At 38.8% G+C, this 22,582-nt stretch overlaps 1 long non-coding RNA gene across 1 annotated transcript; it reads right to left on the reverse strand.

Annotated features, from left to right (window-relative positions):
- Positions 1-3,493: 3,493 nt before the first annotated feature.
- Positions 3,494-5,867, reverse strand: LOC138906733 (uncharacterized). The gene is made up of 2 exons (XR_011414340.1): positions 4,783-5,867; positions 3,494-3,852 (listed from the first exon to the last, which is right to left on the reverse strand). It is a non-coding gene; the product is annotated as an uncharacterized lncRNA (long non-coding RNA).
- Between the last annotated feature and the right edge of the window lie 16,715 nt (positions 5,868-22,582).

Below are 22,582 nucleotides of genomic sequence, written 5' to 3' on the forward strand. Positions count from 1 at the left end.
AACACAACCACAAAAAATACAAAACCAGAATCCACCATCCATAGCTCTGAATCCTCTCGCACCGCACCAATATCACAATCCCACACCTTACCCACCACCAGTGCAAACCCCTCAACAACAACACCATCACCTAACTCAATATCCGCAAACCACCACTTATCACACTCCTCAAAATGCACCATAACCTACCCTTGATCCCCCTCAAACCTCAATCAATGATCACCCATATACCCAAGTTCCAGGAACCCATCAAGGCAACCCAATATACGTGGAAACCTTACCCTATACCCCACAACAAACCCTATACATACCTGTGCCGACCGAGAAGGACCTGCTCATTCAGAACATGGCAGAAGAACTCAAGACACTGACAGGGAGTGTCCAGAGTGTTGAAGGTAGGAAGGGTGTTGAAGGTTTAAACTATGAAGATTTGTGTATCCAGCTAGATCTAGAACTGCCGGAGGGTTACAAACCTCCAAAGTTTGAGATGTTTGATGGCATTGGTGATCCAAAGGTGCATCAGAGAACCTACTACGACAAGCTTGTAGGAGTGGGTAAGAATGAACAAATCCGCATGAAACTGTCCATGCGAAGTCTTACATGAGACGCATTATCTTGGTATATCAGTCAGAATCCGAAGAAGTGGGAAAATTAGGTGAGCATGGCATCGGATTTCATTGACAGATTAAGGTTCAATACAGAGAACGCACCAGCCGTATTCTACATCTAGAACCTCAAGAAGATGGCGACAGAAACCTTCCATGAGTATGCTACTCGTTGGAAATCAGAGGCAGCAAAAGTGAGGCCGTCACTTGAAGAGGAACAAATGAACAAGTTCTTTGTTAGAGCACGAGATCCGCGATATTATGAAAGGTTGATGGTTATCGAGAATCACAAGTTCTCATACATCATCAAGTTAGGAGAAAGGATAGAAGAAGGAATCAAGAGTGGGATGGTGACCAATTTTGAGGCACTGCAAGCCACAAACAAAGCCTTGCAATAAGGAGGTATCTCAAAGAAGAAAGAAGTGGGTGCCGTGATTAGTAGCTCAGGGCCCTAAGTCTCCCCTTACATACGAAACACCTCCACCCACATATCAACCCTCACCTCCAAATTACCAATACCCTGCCACCACCTACCATGCCTATAAAACTCAACCTGCATATTACCATTCACCTCCACCCGCCCGCCAAAACTACCCAAAGCCACGCCCAAACTTTGACCGTAGAGCTCCCAGACAATACACCCCAATCGTTGAGCCCATAGCCCAACTGTATGAGATACTGAAGGCCACTGGTTACATCACCCCTATTCCTGCTATTGTTGTTGAGAACCCTTTCCAGTGGATTAACCCTAACAAAACTTGTGCCTATCACTCAGGCATGAAGGGTCATATCATTGAGGAGTGCCGCATGTTAAAGGATAAGATTCAAACACTGATCGATACTAAGGTTATACAAGCAAAGGAAGCCGCACCAAATGTACGTAATAACCCTCTCCCGAATCTAGGGGCGAGGGAGTAAACGTGATAGAAACTGATGAGGAATGGGATCAGGAGGGATCCATTGGACTTATTCGAGAGGGGGATACTCCCAAGACATCTCTTGTCACCCTCTCACCGGTTGTGGTACAAACCCAGGAACCGTTTGAGGTCGAGGTAGCTACGCCCTTCACTGTGATGGTAGCTCCCACACCATGTTATAAGTCTGATGATGTCCCATGGGATTATGTTGCGGAGGCAAGAAGAAAGGGAAAGGCCAAGATGGAAGAGACAGGTGTTGCGCAAGGTATGACTCGAACTGGCAGAGTTTACACACCTGAGAATCTTGGAGGAAAAGTGATAACGACAAGGTCGGGAATCCAAACTAGAGTAAGAATTTGAAAAGTAAATGCGGAAGTAATAACAATAAGGAATTGAGCAACTAGAACTAAAGGGCAGAAAATAAAGGATATGAAAAATTCAAGTAAAGAATTCCAAGAACTTCCAAGAACGCAAGTTCTATAGCCTTGACAAGATCAAAGCTGTATGTCTTGATTTATTGAAGAAATCAAACGCCTTTACTTAAAAGCAAATCAAAATAATAGATTCGGATCTTGACCGCTTTACGAGTAACTTGAGACAATAATTAATAACTAGTATTAATCGCCTTCTAAGAATACCACAAAGGAATCAAAGATGTCACAATAGAGAAGTAATCTTACTACCTTGAACTATGAACTAGTAAAGGTTGAAAGATAAATCTCAAAGCACAAGTAACAAAGGTTCAAAAGAACTCTCAAATTATAATATACTTAATCAATAATGAAGTGTCTCAATGAATGAGAAGAATTCCTTATTTATAGGAGTACTAAGGCATAAAAAGTCATTACAATTAGGTAGGGGGCTGCTAAGGGGTAACAAAGTCATTAAAATTAGGTAGGGTGGTTGCTAAGAAATAAGAAAAGTCAAAAAATTAGGTAGGGGCGGCCAAATCCCTTTGGGGCAGATTTGGGCCTTAAAACTACTAGTTTGGGTCATTCCAATTGGGCTCCATTTCAAACACCCCCATTTAGACCTCTTTTAAGCTCATTTTTGGCTCTTCTGGGTGCCCTTTTGCTAGATTTCAAGGGCCGAGTTAGGGACTCAATCTTCCTCCTCTTGGACTTCAATTTGGGCCACCAAATAATTGTAAAACTTGTATAATTTATCTCCTTTGGTCTTGAGCTCGTCCTCCAAAATTAAAAGCTTCTTTATTTGCACTTTAAGTTTAATAGCCTTATTTTGCAACTCTTTAGCTTGACATATTGTTAAAGGCCATCTTTGAGATTCCAAAACTTCATCCTTGTCCTTGAATAGAGTTGAGCTTCCTAGGATGCTATCATTCCCCTCTTTTTGAAGAAAATTCGTCCTCGAATTTCGACCTTGCAAGAAAAAGAAAACACGCCCTTGTAAATGGCATCCACTAATCTGAAAAACTAGTAGGAATAAAATAAGATAGTGACCATGTGCCCATTTAACCCAATTAATCCTAATAGGTATAAATAAAGCATATGGATATCATCATCCCAACAAAATTTATGCCTATCTAGATCAATACAATAAAAACCTCTTGTAGATGGGCCATGCAATGGAACTTGCAATTCGATCTTGTCGGTAAGGTAGTCCATAGGTATACATGACAAAGAAATTATAAAAGATTAACCACACATCCATTTAATATAAGTATCTCTACCACATGTATCAAAGAAGATACTTTCATGATATAGCCAACTATCTACAATTACAAATCTCATGGATTCCTCTACATGAAAGAGTATTTGATCACAAGTGTTACAACAATCATGCATATCATCTTTACTAGTAACAAATACTTTTACAAGCTCACAATGAACATGACTTGAAGAATGACTCCCCATCACACAATAAAAATCACATTCTAGCAATTTATCACATGAAAACTCATTAGCCACTTGAATAAGAGAAGAAGAAATATTTAACTCATTCACAAGCCTCTTCTCATAAATTTCATGCCTCTTTCCACCAAGTTGGAATACATAATCATCTATGTCATACACAATTTCAAAAGGAAGCAAATTACTCTTGCACTTTAACTTAGATATTACAGTTAATGACTTGATGTGCATCAAAATATCATCATCCACAAAAATTATAAAGTCACCAACATAAGAAATAAGAGTATAATTCATTACCTCCAAAAATACCTTAGGTCTTCTAGAAAGACCAAGAATGCAAATAAACCAATTATACATACCATACTTGGACTTATTTACCAATGGAACATCATCACCTTGTATTCTTTTATGCAATGGCTCCAACTTAGCAATGCTTTTAGGAAACTCCATGTCATAACACTGTAAATAAGAATGAAAATAGTCCAAAGGTTCAATAACAAAGAATTTAACCAAGCTTTTATCTTCCACCATCCAACAAGAATAGATATCGCCAAATTCATGTTGGAATCCAATTGGATCTTTTGCCACCATCTCCTGCACCTCACCACCCCTTTCAAAAGGTATTTCAACATGTGATTGCACAAAATCACAAGAACTAAAACAAGAAAGAGTTAATGGATTAGGAAGTAGAGAAACTTTTTTCTTGCTTACACTCTCTTTGGCTTTTATCACAAGACTAATGTTTTCCTCACCCTTAGCCTCTTTTCTCTCACTAAAGGGTTTTTCTTTGCTTTCACTCAATCCCTCTTGCTTTTCTCTCTCTACCTCACAGACTTTGTTCATCTCATTACCTTCTCTCTTTTCTTTTTTTCAATATCACTCTTTACCTCACTTGACATCCCACTCTTTTCACTCAAGACAACCTCTCCTTTTTCCTCTCTTGGAATGTCAACATGCACTCCCTTACTCCTCTCATTCTTTTCTCTCTCATATTTTTTCATATTCTCTTTAACAATCTTTTCATCTTCACAAATTTGTGAGGGAGTCAAAGGCCCAAGAATGAGTTTCTTCCCATTAATCTCAAAAGAGTATCTCTATATGAAGCACTTCTATAGACATACCATGGCCATCCCAACAAGATATGAAAATTATTCATCGGAATGACATCACACCAAATCACATCCTCATACCTTCCAATAGAGAATGGCAAGAACACTCTTTTATCTACTTTTACCCTTTTAAACATGTAGGGTTCAATATCTTCAACACAAGGCAAGTTCAATTTCTCAACCATATAAGTGCTAATTAAGTTATAGCCAAATATTTTGTCAATTCTAAGGGCATAAATTGCATACATCACTTTAGCTCTTGTTTGAAAAATAACTTTACCATTGTCTTCCTTCCATTCGGTATACTGTAAGTTCGACTTTTCAAGTTGTTGAGTCATAGCTTTCCTCCTTCCACTGTAACTACCTGTTTGAGACATCTTGACATAGATTAAGGAAAATATGTATCTCTCAAATTTGGCTTTTTCCCTATAATGCTCTCACCGCTCTTGCCTTTTTTTCCTCTCAAAATAACCTTTGAACAAAATACTTTGTAGATTTATAGTTAAACACAACTCGTATGAAGTTCTTAGTAGTAAAATTCAGATGTTTTGGGGAACAAATGAAAGAAGAACCAAATCCTAGAACTATTAGGCTCGGTTGAAACAAGACACGAACAAAAAGGAAATAATTATATATTTAGATTAGAAAGAGTAAAAAAAATTGAATTTTTGTCTTATCTTTGAAATCTGGGATCCCCTCTTCTTGTTTCCTTTGATAGTTTTTGAAAACAAATTAGATACAAAAGAAAGTTCCTAGAGAGCAAGCAATTTTTTTTAAAAAAAATTGATTTTCGTTTTTTTTTTTAAACTTGTTTTTTTTAACCTGTTTTTTTTTCGCTCTTAGTATTCAAGAAATCCCCAGAATTATCAAGAACATAACCTTGATAGAACCGCTCTGATACCACTTGATAACGACAAGGTCGGAATCCAAACTAGAGTAAGAATTTGAAAAGTAAATACGAAATCAATAACAATAAGGAATTGAGCAACTAGAACTAAAGGGCAGAAAATAAAGGATATGGGAAAATTCAAGGAAAGAATTCCAAGAACTTCCAAGAACACAAGTTCTATAGCCTTGACAAGATCAAAGCAACAACGTCTTGATTTATTGAAGAAATCAAACGCCTTTACTTAAAAGCAAATCAAAACAATAGATTCGGATCTTGACCACTTTACGAGTAACTTGAGACAATAATTAATAACTAGTATTAATCGCCTTCTAAGAATACCACAAAGGAATCAAAGATATCACAATAGAGAAGTAATCTTACTACCTTGAACTATGAACTAGTAAAGGTTGAAAGATAAATCTCAAAGCACAAGTAACAAAGGTTCAAAAGAACTCTCAAAGTATGATATACTTAATCAATAATGAAGTGTCTCAATGAATGAGAAGAACTCCTTATTTATATGAGTACTAAGGCATAAAAAGTCATTACAATTAGGTAGGGGGCTGCTAAGGGGTAACAAAGTCATCAAAATTAGGTAGGGTGATTGCTAAGAAATAAGAAAAGTCAAAAAATTAGGTAGGGGCAGCCAAATCCCTTTGGGGCAGATTTGGGCCTTAAAACTACTAGTTTGGGTCATTGGTTTGGACTCCAATTGGGCTCCATTTCAAACACCCCAATTTGGACCTCTTTTAAGCTCATTTTGGGCTCTTCTCGGTGCCCTTTTGCTAGATTTTAAGGGCCGAGTTCGGGACTCAATCTTCCTCCTCTTGGACTTCAATTTGGGCCACCAAATAATTGTAAAACTTGTATAATTTATCTTCTTTGGTCTTGAGCTCGTTCTCCACAATTAAAAGCTTCTTTATTTGTACTTGAAGTCTAATCGCCTTATTTTGCAACTCTTTAGCTTGACATATTGTTAGAAGGCCATCTTTGAGATTCCAAAGCTTCATCCTTGTCCTTGAATAGAGTTGAGCTTCCTAGGATGCTATCAAAAAGGCAAAGAATCTGCATCTAAGCCACCTATCATTGAAACAAGCACTGATGATATATGGCGGAAGGTACATGCGAGAAAATACTCTGTTGTAGATCACCTGCACAAAACTCCCGCCCAGATATCCATTTTGTCGCTATTGCAAAATTTAGACGCACACAAGAATGCCTTGATGAAAGTATTGAGCGAACCTTATGTACCTACCAGTATCACTAGCATAGAGATGGCTAACATGGTCGGGCAGGTACTGGAGAGTGATAAAATTACTCTCCACGAAGATGAGTTACCACCAGAGGGATTGAGACACAATAAGGCATTGCACATTACTGTTCAATTTAAAGACAAGTTCATTTCCAGGGTCTTGATAGATGGAGGTTCGAGCCTAAACATATGCTCGCTGACCACTCTGAAAAGATTAGGTAAAGGCCTGCATGAGATACGGATGAGAAGCATGAATGTGAAAGCATTCGATGGATCTCAGAGAGCCACTATCGAAGAAATCAAACTTGATCTACAGATAGGCCTGACCTGGTTTTGATGTAGAATTCCAAGTGTTAGATATATCTACCACTTATAACCTATTGTTGGGATGACAATGGATACATGCAGCTAGGGTAGTGGCTCCTACTCTTCACCAGGTTGTGAAGTTCGAGTGGAATCATCAGAAGGTGATCATTCATGGAGACGAAAGCAACCCTATCTACACCAACCAGACCGTTCCAGTCATCAAAAACAGGAGGAAATTGGGAGGAGAAATATACCACCACATTGAGTGGGTAAACGTAATTGAGAAGGATCGATGGTAGAGCAATAAGATAGAAAGTATATTGTTATGGACGGGATATGAACCGGGCAAGGGTCTTGGCCGAAAGCTTCAGGGGATCACAGAACCCATACAACCGCAGTATCATGGAATGACCTTTGGGCTCGGGTATGAATATACCGTGCAAGAATATCAGGATTGGACACCACCGTGGTGCGCCGATTACTATCCGTTGGAACAATCCATACCACCGCTGCACCAGATATTCCGTCAGACTGACATGATGTGAGGATCCGGGGAAGACGAGATTTTAGCCGGTATGAGGAAGTTGTTTCTAGACGAGGAAGATATGGACTGCAGTGCAATTTTAGAGGAGGAGAAGGAGGAAGACCTTACTATTCAGACAGTGGGAGAAGGAGTTGTTCTCAAGAACTGGACCGCTGCACCATCCTGGGCTCGCCGAGTACCTGGGTAGCCTTGCAGAATTAGCATGACTTGTTTTTACATTATTTTTTAGCATTTAAGACATTTTCAGTATTTTATTTTGAAATAATTACTCGATCCATCGAGTCGTACCTGTTGACAGTTTTAAGCTTTATTAATGCATTATTGCTTTTCATATTTATTATTATCTTTCTACATTCTTTTTAGCATAATTATTACATATCATGATAAACCTATGACTGTGGCATGTAATGAGACAACGCAACATAAGGACAGTGATTCGGAAGATTTGGAAGATGATATAATATCTGAGGAAATTATAAAAGAAGTAGAGAATTTTGAGAACAAACCAAAATCCAACATGGAGGAAACTGAGGCAGTTAACTTGGGGGATTCTGAAACAGTCAAGGAAACTCGTATAAGCATTCATCTGTCATTATCACAGAAGGAAGAGTATATCAGGTTTCTAAAGGAATATGAGGATATTTTCGCATGGTCCTACGACGACATGACTGGGTTAAGCACATCTATAGTAGCTCACAAGCTACCCACCAACCCAATGTGTTCGCCGGTAAAGCAGAAGCTCAGAAAATTCAAGCCAGATACGAGTTTGAAGATAAAAGAGGAGTTTACCAAGAGAATCAAAGCCAGGTTCTTCGAGTTGTCGAATACCCGACCTGGTTAGACAACATTATGCCGGTTCGAAAGAAAGATGGGAAAGTCAAAGTGTGTGTTGACTATCGAGACCTGAACAGAGCAAGTCCTAAGGATGATTTTCCGTTTCCCAACATACACATACTGATCGACAACTGCGCTAAGCATAAACTCCAATCCTTTGTGGATTGCTTCGCAGGATATCATCAGATTTGGATTGTTACACCCCATATTTTCGTACGTAAAAGTATGCCATAAATAAATTAATGAAATCTCGGAAATGAGATGTTATATCCCGCATTTTCGCACGTTGAAGTTTCATCGTAAGTTAATCGACGTAAGTTCGGGAATGAAATTTATTTGGGGATTATAAGTACTACGCTATTTCAAACAAGTGATAAGTTAATTCGTGAAGGTGAGAGGGTAAGCGAATCGAAGAAAATGAATTTCGTCGAAATTTATCATTTTGAAGTAAAATACGGTCCGAGCTAAAATATCCGGTATTTATAGACTAGTACCATACAAGGTACCACATGGCCGTGATAGTAAGGTGTATAAAGTGTGTTAAAAGTGAGTAAAATTTTAAGTAATTTGAGATAATTGGTTAATTATTAATTTAAGTGGGTAAGTGTAAGAATTGTCTTGTCCACGTGGGACCATGACAACTAAAGTAATCTATAACTAATATGTATGCTACGTTGGTGTCACAATTTGGGGACAAGAAGTCTTGCTAAGCATTAAAATATAAATGGACCTACCAACCAAGACTTTTAAAGAATGCATTTGAAACCCAAAGAATCATTTTGGAAACTCAAGTCTTTCGACGTAAGCTTGCTAAGATAAGAACGGATGAAGCTCACCATTTTTTTTTAAAGACTTCTTTATCTTGGAATCTCTTTATCCTTACTTCAGTAAGGAATTCACATGAGATTATCAAATATCTCATTATCTACAAAGTAACGTATGGATTTATCAAAGAAAGAATTCATGTGAATTCTTGAATTCATGTGAATTATTTACAAGGAGTAGATGGAAACGTGATTTCTTCAGCAAACATATACAAAAGTATGTCCAAGTCAAGCAACAAGTAGCCACGAAATTCATACAAGAGTAGAAGATAGCAACGTGATTTGCTACAATAAAATTTCATACGACTTTTTCCCTACTCCGATCTTGCCGTCACATGTTTTGTCACATTTAACGTGTGTTAGAGGGATTGCTAAGAGAATCGACTCAGGTATGTTAAGGTTATCCTTTCTCTCTTTTTGGCATGATCAATACGATATAAACAAAATGAGTAAATGTATAATTTTCATAACTAACTCTATTCATAGAAGTACTAGGGGTGTCTATATTCTTGATTCCCCATGTGAATTATTATTATATCTTCTATTCATGGGTCTCAAAAAAATACATATTTGATAAAGTTTACCCAAAAGGCATATTGATTTTATGACATTCCAAGAAATCTTATTAACGTATTTCTTATGCATTTCATGCATTTATACATGTACATTGACCCATGACCAGATGACGTTATATACGCGTATATTATATGTATATGGTATATGGGAAAAGGTTACGGAGGTATATATGCACCACCACCTGATTAGCTGGTATACGTTGATGATTTACCCACAGTGGCCGAAATGGTATGATGGGATGCCCTCAGAGGCTTGATGATGTTATGAACGCATATACCTATGCATGGTATGATATTTATACGCATATGCATGACATTATAAAAAACAAAATGATTTACATAGCACAGACATACATGTCGAGTCTATTACTCCATGTTTCTCTCATGTCTATTATTTACTGATTTTCATTCCTTACATACTCGGTACATTATTTGTATTGACGTCCCTTTGCCGGAGGACGCTGCGTTTCATGCCCGCAGGTCTCGATATACAGGTCGAGAGTCCTCCAAGTAGGCGATCAGCTCAGCGGAAGATGTCGGTGCACTCTATTTGCTTCGGAGTTGCTTGTTTGTTCACTATGATTTAGATGTGTATTGTTTGGTATGGTGGGGCTCTGTCCCGACCTTTATAACAAATATGTACTCTTAGAGGCTTGTAGACATATGTCGTGTACGTGAAAGATTGTATGGCCTTGTCGACCTATGTTTAGTATAATTTTGGTCTTATAGGCCAGTATATCATATGTATAAGTTTGCATTCCCTCATGCTTTACTTCGGTTTATTTACCTATGATAGAATGATATGAAAGATACATTACGTTGGTACTCGGTTGAGTAAGGTACCGGGTGCCCATCGCGGCCCATCAGTTTGGGTCATGACAAAAGTGGTATCAGAGCAGTTCTGTCATATGGAGTCTACAAGTCGTGTCTAGTAGAGTCTTATTTATGGGTGTGCTGTGCACCACACCTATAAGCAGGAGGCTACAGGACATTTAGGACTGTCACTCTTTCTTCTTACTCTAGATCGTGTGGTAGAGCTCAGTTGTAAGAACTCAATTTCCTAAACTCTACCTTATACATAATACGACGATGCCTACATCCAGAAAGATGATTGGAAAGAGATATAGCTATGGAAGTGTTGAGTTAGAGGAACCCGAGTTTGCATCATTCCTATGACGGGTAAATGTAAGGTCTTCAGCGGATTATGTGTGTACTAAGACGTGTAAGCTTCTTGATAAGGAGACTTAAGGCAAGAATATCTATCCACCCCTAGGGTGAAAGGCAACGAGAGATTCAGAAGATAGATACAAGTTTCAATAAGTAAAAAAAAGCAAGGTGAAGAAGGGTATGAGGCACCCAGTTAATGAAGGTTATTGGTATTTATAATTCAAGCAGAGAAATATAAGCCTTTTGAGTTACCTTCAACAATAATAGATTTATGTACAATTGGCCACACCAATCTCAGCTATGCCCTACGGAGGCTAACAGGTGTAGTTTAAGAAAAAGACGGGATATAAGGATCCGACTGGGGTTAGAGTAACCCAGAATGGTGGATGGATTATTTGCATTAGTTGACATTTCCGAAGGGCATTGCAAATATGCTAATAGATCTCTTTGTGAGACACCCAGATGGTGCATTCTAAAATAGTACGGTTATGAGTACTACAAAGATAAGCACTAGAATCCTGGAAAGGATAAATATTACCTTAGTGTGGCTCCCGTCCCTAGTTGGGAAAGGATGTTAGGCAACCCAAAGAGCCAGAAGATAGAGCAAGGGGAGCTAAAAGCAAAAGAATATCTTGTTCGAGTTTTCAGAATAAAGTGATAGACATAAATGTTAGCGAAAAATAAGAAGAGAGTTAATGAAGCATTATGAGTAAGATATCATACATGGATGACAATGGTAGATCAAAACGATGACTGTATTACATAGTCTATAGTCAAGTGAAGAAAAGGACGAGAGGTCATAGGCTTTGAGACAACAAAAGAGTATAGGCCATAAAGTCATATCCTCATTTCGAGAAATAAGTCAGTGACTCTAATGCGACTACCAGAAGGAAAGGTTAGACCCAGAGTAACAGAAATCAGTATGGACTGGTGAACAAGATAAACTAAACATGAATTATGGACTGATTCGGGGATTGCGTTCCGGCGATAATAGAATGGAAAACAGAAGAAGATTCATGAGAAATTCAGAGAATGGTCATTCAGGAAGACTCTTTCCTAAAACAAGCAATATGAGCAAAGTTAAGCTTAAGGGACTGTATGTGCCAGTTATGCTAAGTGTCACCCTCGCGAATAAGGAATTTTATTATCCTTGATACAGAAGGATTGCCGCAAGGCGAGTAAAGGGTCATCGATGATATGAAAAGACACTAAAGATGAAGGGGTAAAATATCTATAGGCAGATCCTCGTGGCTCAAACTCCTAGTACTCCCCTAAGGGGGGGGGGGATATGGAGTGATGTGACAATAAGTCAGAATTAAGTGGTTCTAGTAACTATGGATTAATAAAGGAAAAATGTGATAAGAATGAGAAAGGGATAAGATTGCACTTATTCAAATCCTACAGATATGCTATGATTCCAGAACATTATGCAAACACGACGTCAAGGAGAGGAGGTAAGGGTTCCTGCCTGAGATGTTATTGATAGATAAGGAGCCAGTGCGGGACGTAAGTTAAGATAAAGGAAATGACCCACGAAAGATTACGCAGAATATTGATATGAGAATGAGCCAATGAGTAGTTAGTAGTTAATTCAGGAAGAGCCTAGTTATGGCTAGACAAGAGGATGTAGACAAATCAACAGATCATGCAAGATAAACATAATGAACCCCAACATGGGAATTCAGTCTCGCAGACATGACATCGTGATCCTTGAGATATATTCATATAGGAGTTGGGGTAGTTAAAGGTAAATAAAAGAGAATGTCACTGGGAAGACAGTCAAAACTTCAGTTCATGAGTAACTCTACAAGTACAAGGGCCTGGAAATAAGTAACTACATATAATTATAGGCAAGGAAGAACATCAAAAATTCCGTCAAATATATGATGTAAAGCTCGCAACTTTACAAGAGTCAGAAGGTCTTCCCTAAGTACTACAACGAAAGACTAGCTGAGGAAATAAGGGAGAAGGCTTCAACCTAAGCAAATTGACCAAAAGAGGAAATGGTCTTGTAACAACAGTATCACAACAACATTGTATGCACTCCATAAGGAATGGTAGTAGAATGAGGGTGTGATTGTGATAGATAAAGGATGACGTTTGGGCCTTCGATTGAATAATGATTTGAAGAGGATTTCATGAATTGTACGGGATTAAAATACCCATGTAGGTGAATCATATTGGGATGCTATAAAATACGGTTATTGAAGTACAATATCGCCGCTAAGTGGATCAGGAAAATCACTTCAAATACCCCTTGATGCAACATAAGCCCTAATGGAAAGGTATTACGTAAGAAGTTTCAAGTTATCAGTGGTATATTGTAGATCAATATTGAGGTGAATCAACAATGGATGGGCAAAAGTCACAAAGTATGAGATGAGATTAGGCCGTCATTCTTAAGATGGATAGTAATGAGGAAGCACTAAAGGACTTAGATTTATATATATGGGAAAAGCAACGAGAGTAACCTGGAGTTTGGTAGCAGACCTCAGTAACGATAAATCGAAGTAAGAGTTATGGTATAGTATGACTTACCTAGATGCAGTAAAGTCATACGAATGGATAACCGGGTCTATGAAATAAGATATAGTAATATTCGCAAGTTCAACAAAGTATCGAGCAAAGAACTTCAGTATACCTATAGATGCCCAGAGAGACATCTTATCAAGCTCTGTATATGCTTACAAAGTGAGGCCTAGAGATTGGCTAAAAACTGGAGGAAAAAGGAGAGAAGAGTTGCATAGGCACACATACTAGGAAAAGGTCGTACAAGCTGCATGATAAAAGGTAGCAACAGTTACAAAGATTCCAACCACAAGTCATGGTGTGAGAAAGAGGCTTAAAGGAGGAATGCCGTGGCCTTAAGAATTCATTCACAAAACAGTCGCGTAGATGGCAAGAGGAGTACTAAAGTATTCGCAAGAGCTATGCGTTATGAGAATGATAAGTGCATCAGTCAACATTCGAGGATGAATGTTTCAAAGGGGGGAATGATGTTACACCCCATATTTTCGTACGTGAATATACGCCACAAATAAATTAATGAAATCTCGGAAATGAGATGTCACATTCCGTATTTTCGTACGTTGAAGTTTCATCGTAAGTTAATCGACGTAAGTTCGGGAATGAAATTTATTTTGGGATTATAAGTACTACGCTATTTAAAACAAGTGATAAGTTAATTCGTGAAGGTGAGAGGGTAAGCGAATCGAAGAAAATGAATTTCGTCGAAGTTTGTCATTTTGAGGTAAAATACGGCCCGAGCTAAAATACCCAGTATTTATGGACTAGTACCATATAAGGTACCATATTGCCGTGATAGTAAAGTGTATAAAGTATGGTAAAAGTGAGTAGTATTTTAAGTAATTTGAGATAATTGGTTAATTATTAATTTAAGTGGGTAAGTGTAAGAATTGTCTTGTCCACGTGGGACCATGACAACTAAAGTAATCTATGACTAATATGTATGCTAAGTTGGTGTCACAATTTGGGGACAAAAAGTCTTGCTAAGCATTAAAATATAAATGGACCTACCAACCAAGACTTTTAAAGAATGCATTTGAAACTCAAAGAATCATTTTGGAAACTTAAGTCTTTGGACGTAAGCTTGCTAAGATAAGAACAGATGGAGCTCACCATTTTTTTTAAAGACTTCTTTTTCTTGGAATATCTTTATCCTTACTTCATTAAGGAATTCACATGAGATTATCAAAGATCTCATTATCTACAAAGTAACGTATGGATTTATCAAAGAAATAATTCATGTGAATTCTTGAATTCATGTGAATTCTTTACAAGGAGTAGATGGAAACGTGATTTCTTCAGCAAACATATACAAAAGTATGTCCAAGTCAAGCAACAAGAAGCCACGAAATTCATACAAGAGTAGACGATAGCAACGTGATTTGCTACAACAAAATTTCATACGAATTTTTTCCTACTTCGATCTTGCCGTCACGTGTTTTGTCGCAGTTAACGTGTGTTAGAGGGATTATCTAAGAGAATCGGCTCAGGTATGTTAAGGCTATCCTTTCTCTCTTTTTGGCATGATCAATACGATACAAACAAAATGAGCAAATGTACAATTTCCATAACTGACTCTATTCATAGAAGTACTAGGGGTGTCTATATTCTTGATTCCCCATGTGATTTATTATTATATCTTCAATTCATGGGTCTCAGAAAAATACGTATTTGATACAGTTTACCCGAAAGGCTTATTGATTTTATGACATTCCGAGAAATCTTATTAACTTATTTCTTATGCATTTCATGCATTTATACATGTACATTGACCCATGACCAGATGGCATTATATACGCATATATTATATGTATATGGAATATGGGAAAAGGTTACGGCGTTATATACGCACCACCACCTGATCAGCTGGTATACATTGATGATTTGCCCACAGTGGCCGAAATGATATGATGGGATGCCCTCAGAGGCTTGATGATGTTATGAATGCATATACCTATGCATGGTATGACATTTATACGCATATACATGGCATTATAAAAAACGAAATGATTCACATAGCACAAATGTACATGTCGAGTCTTTTACTCCATGTTTCTCTCATGTCTATTATTTACTGATTTTCATTCCTTACATACTCGGTACATTATTTGTACTGACTTCCCTTTGCCGGAGGATGCTGTGTTTCATGCCCGCAAGTCTCAATAGACAGGTCGAGAGTCCTCAAAGTAGGCGATCAGCTCAGCTGAAGATGTCGGTGCACTCCATTTGCTCCGAAGTTGCTTGTTTGGTCAGTATGATTTAGATGTGTATTGTTTGGTATGGCGGGGCTTTGTCCTGACCTTTATGACAAATATATACTCTTAGAGGCTTGTAGACATATGTCGTGTACGTGAAAGATGGTACGGCCTTGTCAGCCTATATTCAGTGTAATTTTGGTCTTATAGGCCAGTATATCATATGTATAAGTTTGCATTCCCTCATGCTTTACTCCGGTTCATTTACCTATGATAGAATGATACGAAAGATACGTTACGTTCGTACTCGGTTGAGTAAGGTACCGAGTGCCCGTCGCGACCCATCAGTTTTGGTCGTGACATGGATGGATGAGGAGGACGTCAAAAAGACAACCTTTATCACACCTTGGGGGATATACTGTTATAAAATGATGACATTTGGTTTGAAGAATGATGGGGCCACCTACAGGAGGTCCATGATGACTCTTTTCCATGACATGATACACAAGGAAATAGAGGTGTACGTGGATGATGTTATCATCAAATCCAAAAGAGTTCAAACCACAAAGCAGACCTGAAGAAGTTTTTCGACCGACTTTGAAAATACAATTTGAAGTTGAACCCCGCAAAATGTGCCTTCGGAGTCCCTACTGGGAAGATATCAGGTTTCATCATCAGTCACCATGGTATTGAGCTAGACCCATAAAAAATCAAAGCTATTCAGAACTTGCCACCACCAAAGAACAAGAAGGACGTGATGAGTTTTCTAGGACACCTCGATTATATCAGCCATTTTATAGCGCAATCAACAGTGATATGTGAGCCGATCTTCAAGATGCTGAGGAAAGATGCTGCGACAAATTGGACCGAAGAATGCCAGAAAGCCTTCGACAAAATCAAGGAATATTTATCTAAACCGCCCGTGTTGGTCCCTCCAGAACCAAGAAGACCTCTGTTGCTGTATCTGTACGTGATTGGACAGAGCCTTTGGCTGCGTTCAGGGGCAACATGATGAAGCCGGTAGGAGAGAGCAGGCGATATACTATCCGAGTAAGAAGTTCACACCTTATGAGGCCAGGTATTCTTTGCTGGAGCACACCTACTGTGCTTTGACATGGATAGCCCAGAAGTTGAGACATTATTTCTGTGCGTACACTACCTACCTCATATCAAGGATGGACCCACTGAAGTACATCATTCAGAAACCCATGCCTACAGGCAAGTTAGCAAAGTGGAAGATATTGCTAAGTGAGTTCGACATCATTTATGTGACTCAAAAGGCAGTCTAGGGGCAAGCATTGGTCGATCACTTGGCAGAGAACCCCGTAGACGGAGAATACGAACCATTGAAGATGTATTTTCTCGATGAGGAAGTGTCATTTGTAGGAGAATATATTGCCGAAACATATGATGGTTGGAGAATATTTTTTGATGGGGCAGCAAACTTCAAGGGAGTGGGCATCAGAGCTATTTTAGTATCAGAAACCGGTCAACATTATCCGGTATACGCAAAACTCAGGTTCCCGTGCACCAATAATATGGTGGAATATGAGGCCTGCATCTTGGGACTCAAGTTGGCCATCGACATAAACATTCAGGAGTTGCTGGTAATCGGAGATTCTGTTCTATTTGTACACCGGGTACTAGGAGAATGGGCTACCAAGAACACTAAAATATTGCCATACTTGCATTGTGTACAACAGTTGATCAAGAGGTTCACAAAGATAGAATTCAAACATGTTCCAAGGATTCAGAATGAGTTCGTAGATGCATTAGCCACCTTGTCTTCCATGATACAACATCCAGACAAGAATTTTATCGATCCTATCCTAATAAAAATTTGTAAGCAGCTAGCTTATTATGCTCATGTTGAAGAAGAATCTGATGGAAATCCATGGTTCCACGATATCAAAAAATACTTGGAGAAAGGAGAATACCCAGAGAATGCTACACACACTTAGAAGTGCATGCTTCGAAGATTGGCCAACCATTTCTTTTAGAGTGGAGGAATTTTGTATAAAAGGACTCCTGATTTGGGATTGTTACGATGCGTCAATGCCAAGGAGGCATCTAGATTACTAGAAGAAATACATGCCGGAACTTGCAGACTTCACATGAACGGTTTCGTTTTGGCCAAGAAGATATTAAGAGCAGGGTATTTCTGGATGACCATGGAGACAGACCGCATCAAATATGTTCAAAAGTGTCACCAATGATAGATACATGTTGATATGATACGAGTGCTACCCAACGAACTCAATGCAACGAGTTCACCCTGGCCTTTCTCTGCTTGGGGCATGGATGTCATCGGACCAATTAAACCCGCTGCTTCAAATGAACACAGGTTCATTTTGGTGTCTATAGGCTACTTCACAAAATGGGTTGAAGCCGCTTCCTATAAGGTTGTGACTAAGAAGGTCGTAGCGGATTTTGTCCAGAAGCCGCAAACAAAAACATCAAGAAGATATTGAGGAAAATGGCGGACAACTACAAGCAATGGCACGAGAAGCTACCATTTTCTTTGCTCGGGTACCGCACTACAATTCGTACATCAACTGGGGAAACACCCTATCTATTGGTCTACGGTACCGAAGCTGTTATTCCCATCGAAGTCGAGATACCCTCATTAAGAATCATACAAGGACGAGCTGAGCGACGCGGAATGGATACGGAGCCGGTATGAACAACTGGCTCTCATTGATGGTAAGAGAATGAACGCAATGTGTCATGATCAACTCTACCAGAATAGAATGGCGAGGGCTTTCAAGAAAAAGGTTATATCGAGGCAATTCACACTGGGGAAATTGGTGCTGAAACGGATCTTCCTGCATCAGGATGACCAAAGGGGAAATTCTCACCCAACTGGCAAGGCGACATGGTTCACCAAGTACTGACAGGAGGAGCACTTATACTTGCAGAGATTGATAGAGAGATATGGCCAAAACCTATCAACTCAGACGTAGTCAAGAGATATTATGTTTAAGATTATGTTTGCACTTTCTATTTCATGTAACCTGAACTACGCTTCACCCGATTCCCGTTTAAGAGGGGATACGTAGGCAGCCCTGTGGGTTCAGTCACATCATAATTAAATCTTCCTTCCCTTTTATGGTCAGAAACTGGGGCAAGATTTTGAGTTTGTCAAATCTCATTATGTGAAATATCGCCAAGAAGAGTATTACCAGAAGTAGGCATATAGACTGGGACAGAATTTTGAGGATGGTCCTGAAAATTTTGAGTTGAGGAGGTTGCAATGTCTCAAAGCGCGTCACAATCTCCGATTTGGCATTTATTTGTTTTATGCATTATCACATATTTCGAACAACTGCATTTTTAAATAAATGATCTGTCACAAATGCATGTTTTCGAAAACTTCATTTTCTATAATTGCCAGATGATACCCATGGTGACTCGAACAAGGCAGCAAGACAAGGAGCAAAGGCGAGATGAAAAATCAAAGGCACGAAGCAACCTTTCCCCGACAACTCACGATTTTTCTTTGGATGCAGGCACAATGGATGTAATAAGCATGTCCGCAAATATATACATATAATAAGATCACTATCTTCACACCAACAGAAGTCGCCAAGCACAAATGTATCAAGCTAAGAATCATTTTTCCTCTCACATTTAATCATTGCTCTTCCCGCATAGGGCTAAACACAGCCCTCATCATTGCACAAGGCTAAGCATTGCCTTTCCTTGCATGAGACTAGGCAATATCTCCAAGCGCGTCACAATCTCCGATTTGGCATTTATTTGTTTTATGCATTATCACATATTTCGAACAACTGCATTTTTAAATAAATGATCTGTCACAAATGCATGTTTTCGAAAACTTCATTTTCTATAATTGCCAGATGATACCCAGGGTAACTCGAACAAGGCAGCAAGACAAGGAGCAAAGGCGAGATGAAGAATTAAAGGCACGAAGCAACCTTTCCCCGACAACTCACGATTTTTCTTTGGATGCAGGCCCAATGGATGTAACAAGCACGTCCACAAATATATACATACAATAAGATCACTATCTTCACACTAACTGAAGTCGCCAAGCACAAATGCATCAAGCTAAGAATCATTTTTCCTCTCACATTTAATCATTGCTCTTCCTGCATAGGGCTAAACACAGCCCTCATCATTGCACAAGGCTAAGCATTGCCTTTCCTTGCATGAGACTAGGCATTGTTTCCAAGCGCGTCACAATCTGCGATTCGGAATTTATTTGTTTTATGCAGTATCACATATTTCGAACAACTGCATTTTTAAATAAATGATCTGTCACAAATGCATGTTTTCGAAAACTTCATTTTCTTTAATTGCCAGATGATACCCAGGGTGACTCAAACAAGGGAGCAAGACAAGGAGCAAAGGCGAGATGAAGAATCAAAGGCACGAAGCAACCTTTCCCCGACAACTCACGATTTTTCTTTGGATGCAGGCACAATGGATGTAACAAGCACGTCCGCAAATACATACATATAATAAGATCACTATCTTCACACCAACAGAAGTCGCCAAGCACAAATGCATCAAGCTAAGAATCATTTTTCCTCTCACATTTAATCATTGCTCTTCCCGCATAGGGCTAAACACAGCCCTCATCATTGCACAAGGCTAAGCATTGCCTTTCCTTGCATGAGACTAGGCATTGTCTCCAATCCTTGCATAGGGCTAAACACTGCCCTCACTATTGCATAAGGCTAAGCATTGCTTTTTCTTGCATAAGACTAAGCACTGTCTCCATTACATTGCATGAGGCTAAGCATTGCCTCCATTATCAAGGCTAAGCATTGCCTTTCCTTGCATGAGGCTAAGCATTGCCTCCATTATCAAGGCTAAGCATTGCCTTTCCTTGCATGAGACTAAGCATTGTATCCATTCTTTGCATAAGGCTGAACACTGCCTCCATTATTGCATAAGGCTAAGCATTGCCTTCCTGTCACGACCCAAACCGGGGGGCCATGACGAGTGCCCGAGTCCTACCTATCGAACACCCCTAAGCATGCGTCTAATATATAAACATGAATTAAGGGTAGGTCATGAATAACACCTATCACTAAACTGCTGAATCATGTGAATAACATATGTGAGGAAAACATGCCCAAAAGACATATATACATATACATGCGGAATACGGTAGGGCGAGCCGATAAGGCTGCTATAGACAACTATATATCCAAAACCGGAAGCCGATAAGGCCACATACTATCCAACTATACATGACTGTCTACAGACCTCTAATAGAGTGAACAACTGTATAAAGGATGGGACTGGGCCCCGTCGTACCCATATCTACCTATCAAAACAGCGTACCAAAACTAGTAATAGCTCCGGATCAAGTGGAGCACACCAACTCTCGCTGATCAAATATCCTAAAAAGGGGGACCGTCAGCCTGTCTACCTACACCTGTGGGCATGAAACGCAGCGTCCTCAGGCAAAAGGGACGTCACTACGAATAATGTACCGAGTATGTAAGGCATAAAAATCAGTACATAAAGACATAGATGAAACATGGAGTAAAGAATTCCACCTGTGAGTCTAAATAACTTTGTGAATCCTGAAACATTTATAATGTCATGCACGTGCGTATAAATAGCGTATCATGCATAGGTATAGGTGTACATAACATCATCAAGCCTCTGAGGGCATCCCATCATATCATCTCGGCCACTGTGGGCAAAATAATCAACATATACCAGCTGATCAGGTGGTAGTGCGTATATAATGCCGTAACCTTTTTCCATATCCCATATACGTATAATATACGTGTATATAATATCATCTGGTCATGGTTTAATGTACATGTATAAATAAATGAAATGCATAAGAAATACGTTAATAAGATTTCTCGAAATGGCATAAGATCAATATGCCTTTCGGATAACTTTATCAACTACATATTTTTCTGAGACCCATGAACAGAAGATATAATAATAATTTACATGGGGAATCAAGAACATAGGCATCCCTAGTACTTCTATGAATAGAGTTATTTATGAAAGTCGTGTGTTTACTCGTTTCGTTTGTATCGTATGAATCATACCAAAAAGAAAGAAGGGATAGTCTTAACATACCTGGACCGATTCTCTTGACAATCTCTCTAACACACGTCAATTGCGACGAAACATGTCATGGCGAGATCGAAATAGGGAAAATCCGTATGATATTCTTGAGAAAGATTGTACTGTGTTCCCTTAAAATTTTATCTCACGCTACTGTAGCACTAAAAGGGTTCATATGAATTTTTGAAGCTACACTCGTTACTATTGTTGAAGATCTCATGCTTTACTTTGTTGAAGCCTTCATCAATCTCCCCTTAATGAATTAGGGAGGTTTCTTATTATAGGAGTGGGGCCCACTTCATGTGATGACTTAGCCAACAATATCCCTAAATATGCCACCTAGATACCTAATTTACTTAGTCACTGTAAGATTTGATTATCAATACAACTTGCTGCCACGTTGGGAGATCTAATGTCACCACCAAACTTATCCACAAAATTCCTATTAATGTTAATCTCCCACTTAAAAATCTATAATTAATCAATTACCCACATAATTAAGAATTATCTCAAAATACTGAAAATACTACTCTCTTTTAACATACTTTATACACCTTATTATCATGGTCATGTGGTACCTTGTATGGCACTAGTCCATAAATACCGGGTATTATAGCTCAGACCGTATTTTATCCCAAATTGATAATCTTCAACTAAATTCATTTTTTTTTATTTGTTTACCCTCTAACCTTCACGGCACTTACTTATCGCCTGTTATAAATAGCATAAATGCTTATAACCTCAAAAATAATCTCATTCCCGAGTCTACGTCGATTAACTTACAAAGAAACTTTAACGTACAAAAACGTGAAATGCAACATACTTCCCCCCTTAGAAACATTCGTCCTCGAATGTTTAACTCCCCAAGATCTATATATATTTTGGCAGAGTCGCCTTTGTAA

This window comes from Nicotiana tomentosiformis, chromosome 2 (genome assembly GCF_000390325.3).
Source record: "Nicotiana tomentosiformis chromosome 2, ASM39032v3, whole genome shotgun sequence".
Classification (NCBI taxonomy): Eukaryota; Viridiplantae; Streptophyta; class Magnoliopsida; order Solanales; family Solanaceae; genus Nicotiana; species Nicotiana tomentosiformis.